This window comes from Cyprinus carpio, chromosome B4, assembly GCF_018340385.1.
Source record: "Cyprinus carpio isolate SPL01 chromosome B4, ASM1834038v1, whole genome shotgun sequence".
Taxonomy (NCBI): Eukaryota; Metazoa; Chordata; class Actinopteri; order Cypriniformes; family Cyprinidae; genus Cyprinus; species Cyprinus carpio.
Genome location: NC_056600.1, coordinates 33,257,337 through 33,263,958, shown reverse-complemented (window position 1 = coordinate 33,263,958; position 6,622 = coordinate 33,257,337). Strand labels below are relative to the sequence as shown.

Sequence of the window (6,622 nt, the reverse complement as noted above, 5' to 3'; positions counted from 1 at the left end):
TTATAAAACAACCAAGTCAAGTAAATGTTTGTATTGATTTAGGTTATGTAACGATTTCTCATCATAACCCTCCTGGTTTTCCTGTGTGGGATTAGGTGTAAGATAAGGATTCGTTGTGGGTTTTTGGAGACAGGAACCAATCAGACAGCAGGCTCTCCTCTGTGTATGAACCAAATAAAAAGAGGGGAGTCATAATCAGGTTTTTAAGAGTCAAGCATTTGTTGTTCTGCAGAGAGCTACAGAGTACACGTACTTGGATGTGACTAACTTCATAGAGGGTGAGGGTTTTTCAGCAGTTCAAAACTTTACATTTACTGTTTCATAAAAGTATGGCTTGAGTCAATGGATCATTTGGAATGCTTATATATATAATATTTTTTTTATGTTGTACTTCATGACTCTTTCATTTTACTTGGTTTGGAAATGTGAGGCTATCTGATTACAATATAAAAACAGGCAAAATGCATAATCAATTTATAATGCATATTTTTTTTTTAAGTAAAAAAAAATATATATTTTTAGAAACTACTTAATGATCTTAAGTGTGCTGATTGCCAGGTCAGTATACTTCTTTACATCTGCATCTGACTTGCAGTCCTTATTAGCCAAGCTTCATTCAGCTGGCAATATTGGAATGTGGACAGTGAGAACAGGGTAATATAATTATAAAAACGTATATGTGCATATATGTGTTTTTATTCTGTTCTGTCTTCATGTTTTGTCAGGTGTGCAGTAGTACTGGTTGATTTCAGGAACAATGGCAGTCTGGCCCTCTTTGTCTGTCTTTCTTTCTGCTCTTTGCTCTGGATGCTTCAGGTAATTGTTGTGAGTGTATGTGGCCCCATTGTGTTTTTTTTTTATCTATCTATGCAGTTTACCTCAAATCCCACTGACTGCTAGTTTGGACTTGGACATAAATTTTTTAATCTGATTATTAAAATTTTTTATATATATACATAATATATTGTTATTCTTTGATTATTTCAGAGGCAGAACCTCTTACTGGCACAGGCGAAGGTGAGATATTTTAGTGTGTTACATTTGTTCTGTCTAGTTGTAGTGACAAAAGCGGGTCGTCGCTGGTGGGGTGAAAGGTGGGTGATGACTCTAGGGGCCCACGGCTGTGGGACAGCGTGCAAACACTGAACTGAGCTCTACATCTGCACCTGAGGTGAAACCAAAACATAAACATTCAAACACAAAAAGAGTGAAAAAGTTTTAATCCAGCATCGGTGAAAATTCAGCACCTGTGCGAGAGAGCCACGTCTCAGCCCTTCAACACCAAATTGAGTTTGTGTCTCTTCCTGCTTTGAATGGACAAATGCATATAAAATATTATGTTGTACCTGTCTTGGCGGTCTGTTATCTCTTAAGTGAATGGAAACAGTTGAGAAAGAAATCGGATGCATTGTCTCTTAAAGTGACTGTGCCTAATTTACCAGCTGCTGTGATGTCCTTATGTTAATCCAAGAAATCTAATTGAGAGAAATCACTCACTGCCCTTCACTAAATATTACTTTGTCCTGTTTAACAAGAATTCAACTCTTTTTAATTTATACACCAGTGAAGACTATGCGAATGCTATTTTACATTTGATTATTTAGTCCCTGTACCTAGACAATACACAAACTTACATCATTGTTAACTTGTAATCTTTGTCTGTTTATTTCTTTGTGCTAATTACACAATTTTTTAACAGGAACCTGTACCCTGGTCAGACACGGTGTGTATACATACAATATCAATCTGATCTCAGTTTAATGAAAATACTAAAGATTTAAGGCAGCAATAATACTAACAAAACTTTCTTACAGAAACCTGTGAAAGTGAATGGTCTGCATATAAAGGTAGATGCTTCCGCTTTTTTAACTATCAGCATTCCTGGATTGATGCAGAGGTATGAGATGCCATCTTTCACAGGGTGTCCTTCATTTCTTTTTCTAAGTCTTTGAAATTTTCAGTTAGTTTAACAATATTTTTTATGTCCCTATTCTCTTTTTAGGAACAGTGTTTTGGGCTACGATGGGAAACCTGGCCTCTGTACACAGTTATGAGGAGTACAACCTTATACAGAACCTGATTAAATCTCAAAACTAATGTTTCAACTTTCGACCTGGTTAGGAGTGCTATGACGCTGTTTAAAGTATGCTTGTTTACATTTTTTTTAGCGGTCCTTGTCAATGGGGGGGGGGCCTTCTTTTTTTTCTTTTTGGGTACTGTAGTTGTTTTTGAGTTATGTCCTAGTATTAAAGTAAGATTAGGAATACAGCTGATATGTTTGTCATGTTAGTTCTACTGAATTTCTAAAGAGAAACACAACACATGTTTAGATGCATAAACATTATGTACTTTTGATCCAAATGGGTTCGTGTGAACATGTTTTTTATATTTATGAATATTAAATAATGCCATGAAGGTGTGCGATGGAAACTGAGTGTCCTTTATGGTGTTCTGTTCACAGGAGGGAACATGGCTCTGGAGTGATGGATCAAAACTGAATATAGAGATATGGGCTTCTAAACCAACCTGACAATTACAACGAAACGAGAACTGTCTGTGCTTAACCCCATATCGTGACGTGTTTTTAAATGTTTTGAAATATCATTACTATTTTTATATTTTTTTCTTCTTGTAAATCCCTGGTAGTCTCAATTTAAATAACCAGCTGAATGTAGAACTGACTTTTAACTTCAACCTGATGTTTATGAAACTGCTAATGGGATTAGAATTGGCTGTATTACCCTTAACAATCATTACATTTTATCAGGATACTTATACTGTAACAATATAGATTTTTTTTTTCCCTTCCTGCTATAGCCTCGAGCAACTGGAATGACACGGCTGTTATGATGAAAAAGCCTTTTGTGGTGTGAAGAAATACACACATCAGCATTTAAGTTTAATGTAAATTTTTGAATGTCTTATTGTCTTGCATTAAAGGAATAGTTGGACCAAAAATTACCATATTTAAAACATCGCTTACCCTCAGTCAATCCAGATAAAGATCAGAACGGATCGGAAGAAATATAACTTTACATCATTTGCTTATTGATGGAGATCCTCCGCAGGAAATGGGTGCCATCAGAATGAAACTCAAACAGCTGATCATGAAGACATCACAATAAAGCCACACGACTCCCAGTCCATCCTTTAATGTCTTGAGAACGTGAAAGGCTGCCAGTGTTTTTGTCAATCCTTTCATTCTGTGGTCAAACTGCTCCTTTAACTAATTCTCTTCTGATTTCTTTATAAATGTGCAGTAGACTCCAATAAATATCAAAGCAGTTGCATTTAATTGTTTCTGTGGGGTTTTCTGTCTATTCCACGTATCAGATGTGCAATTTTCTGAATGGCAAGCCTGAAGATTTTCGCGTAAACTTTGGATCTGCGTAAATTTAAATTCAGCATCAGAGCTGCTTTGCTTTTGCATGCCATTGTGTTTATTATAGGAATAAATAAAAACATTTGCTAAATCGAGTTTGTTATAAAACAAACGGTGAAAATATTTAAATGAGGAGTGTGCCAAAGAAAGATTGGTTTTGTCAAAATGTCCTATTTACATGAAAATTACGAAAACTATATAAAAACAGCAGCAATACAACTACAAAATTCTTTATAGAGTAACTACCTGTGATGGTGATTGGGTCCACATAAGGAGATTGCTTTCATTTTTTTAACACCCAAAAACTGGACTGGTATGAGATGGCAGCTTCGAATGTTGTTTCCTTCATCTTGAGGAATTTCTCGAATGGATGAGTTTGCAGTTTAACTGGTGTCCTTGTCTTTTTTTCGTGGAAAACTGTCCTTTGGAAAGCTAGTAACTTCAATAGCACTCCTATTTGGAGAAAAATAAATACATATACATATACCATACATACATATCATAATATATATATATATAATATATATATATACATCCCCATATTAGGGCCCGGGACCGATTTAAAAAAATTTAATCTAATTCATTAGAGGCTTGTAATTAATTTATCCGAACATTAATCGCATTTTAATCGGCATATAATATTTGACCTGAAGAACAGTGAGAAGTAATTTTTTTTCACATGGATTTATAGCTATACCATTGAATAATGACTGAATACATAAGCTTAAGCAACAAAAATTGTTTTAATTATTGTTCAACCAAGTCTAGCAGACCAGTTGCAATTTTTGCCATTAAGTGTAGCAATACGCATATTTAGTAAACAATTTATAAATATAGTACATTTCAGAATTCAGGTAGCTTAAGGTGCTGTGACCTTCTGTAAATTGTCTTTTAGTAAAACACAATACTGTCAATTACTTCAGAACATTGGAAACCCTTACTATTAGAAAACATCTCTCTGTTGCTTCAGAGGCCATAAACCAATACTAAGTCTAACTCTCAATAACCTTGGCCAAAACAACAATATATATGTAATATATGTTTTGCGTTGAGGTGATACGAGGCTCGATTGTGCTGCGGTGATATGCGAATTCCTTGTTGCATAGCTTGCACACAACCATGCTCTTAACGACGCTTCCATCCGTTCGTTTTTTATAACAACATTTCCCCTCCAAGGGGGCCAAACCAAAGCTGGTATCGTCTGCTTCATGTTCCACTGTGGTGTGTTTGTTTGTCTGAAGTCAATGAACGCTAGTTGGTGCTCCAGTATAATCGGGTGTGCCGAAACTCATCCATGTGAGAAACGTTCCGCTGTGCAAAAATAAGTTATTAAAAAATGCGGGAAATGTTTATTTTGTAATTAATTAATCCTTATTAACGTGTTTATTTTTTGTGTCACTTAATTACTCTCAATTAACGCGTTAAAGTCCCGGCCGCTATATATATATTAATCACTGTTTAAAAAGGGATAACGCTTAAGATGTTTGGGGTCAGATTGACCCCAAACTGTTAAAGAGCGATTCGACAATAAGGAAATATACATTTTTTATAAGGAAAACCATATATCATTTTTTTAGTTTACTTCTCAACCATACATTGACTGCTGTGTTTTGTGGGAAATGTTTGACGAATTTACCTATCTTACTCCACAATGTCCATAAAAGTGGGGCACATGAAATATGATTTTTTTAAAAAGAAAAAAGTCAACATTAAATGATGATCTTAATTAAATTCTAAAATAGTTTTTTGGACATTGCTCTTAGTGTTCAGGGGATAGAATACTGCCATACTGGACGGTTAGTCGAAAAACTTTTTTCTTATAGTTTAATGGATTAAAAGTGCAAATGACCACATTGTATCCAATAGAAGGTCCCACTGTTATTCAGTACAAACTGGGCTACCATAATATGTAAATATCATAGTATCTTACATGACTGTGGTTTTGGAGAAAAACAACGTTTATGCGTGGTTATTGAAAAACTAAAATTTTGAGCTAACTGAAATAAGGTCATAAAACACATACAAACATTGCTTCACAAGTCGGGCCAGCGCTAATGAGGGGCTACAGGTCTCAGCACCCCCAAGAAAGACAAAAGCACCCCCAAATTTTTTTCCTGGAACATAAATTAAGACACATGCGTAGCCATTTTTGTAGTTAACTTAAATGATACTAAAAGAAACAACACGAACCAACCCAAACATTTGACTCCTTACGCATTGCATAACTCGTCAAAAGCAAGATGCCGTTAATTCCCTGTTGCGATAATTTTCCTTTTTGTCGTAAGTTTCAGTGTAGTGAAACAATTAACATATACACCAACCAAGAGATAGTGAGGGGGAAGGGTCGTGCTTGGGAACTCGACGTTGGGAGTGCGGGAAGACATAGGCGCTGGGCACGTGCGAACAGCTGGAAGCCTAATGAAGGTATTTCCTTTCTAAAGTGGCCGAGAATGGTAATAAGTAATATTAGACTACCTATAATTAATATACAAAGTCATCTTTTAAATATATAGGCAGGCCGCGCTCAAGCTCAGTGCATAAAGCAATTGCCTCAAAGCACTGCAAGAGTGATTATGAATGTGTCAGGGGAAAAGACATTTTAATTATTTATTAATAAACTATTGCTTTCTGAGTCAGTTGTAGGGTGCAAAGATGAATTTAGCTGAAATGCCGGGTCACTGACAATGTGCCATCTCCACGAAACGCCCCGCCTGTAATAGAAATAAATGCACCTTTTCATACTACAAAATGTCTAAAAAAAATATTACAAAATCGAGTGGGTGAGTTTGTCCCTTTTATTTATTTTTATTATTCATACATAAAATTGAAATAACACCGTTTTGGTTATATTATCCTCTTAAGTGCCGGAAGTACCATGACCCTGTTACCCATTTTTTCTGCATGTGAAAACAAAATTTTGTGAGGCGGTGGGTCGCACTGTTTGCGACTACCGTGTTGTTTCCACTCATAGCACTTCCATTTCTGTTACATTAAGCAGAGACATCTGAACATGTTGTATTCGTGTGGGGAGAAGAACAAAAAGAAGTTTTTCACACAACACCGTTGCGGTTTACCTCCAAGCACTTTATGCCTATGGAGGGCTCTCGTTTATTAACATTATTTGATTCCTCAGTGTTTGCTAAACATTTCGGTTAGTTATTTTGTCGGTAAATATACAGCATGTTGGCCAAGCCTCATCTTAAGAGTTTTTTTGTTTAATAAACATTTTGTCAGCTAGTT

General features: G+C 35.7%; 1 long non-coding RNA gene across 1 annotated transcript; it reads left to right on the top strand.

The window, feature by feature from the left end:
* Window positions 1-243: 243 nt before the first annotated feature.
* On the top strand, window positions 244-1,898 carry LOC122137202. The gene is made up of 5 exons (XR_006154685.1): window positions 244-278; window positions 726-816; window positions 988-1,017; window positions 1,700-1,723; window positions 1,815-1,898. It is a non-coding gene; the product is annotated as an uncharacterized LOC122137202 (long non-coding RNA).
* Window positions 1,899-6,622: the final 4,724 nt, after the last annotated feature.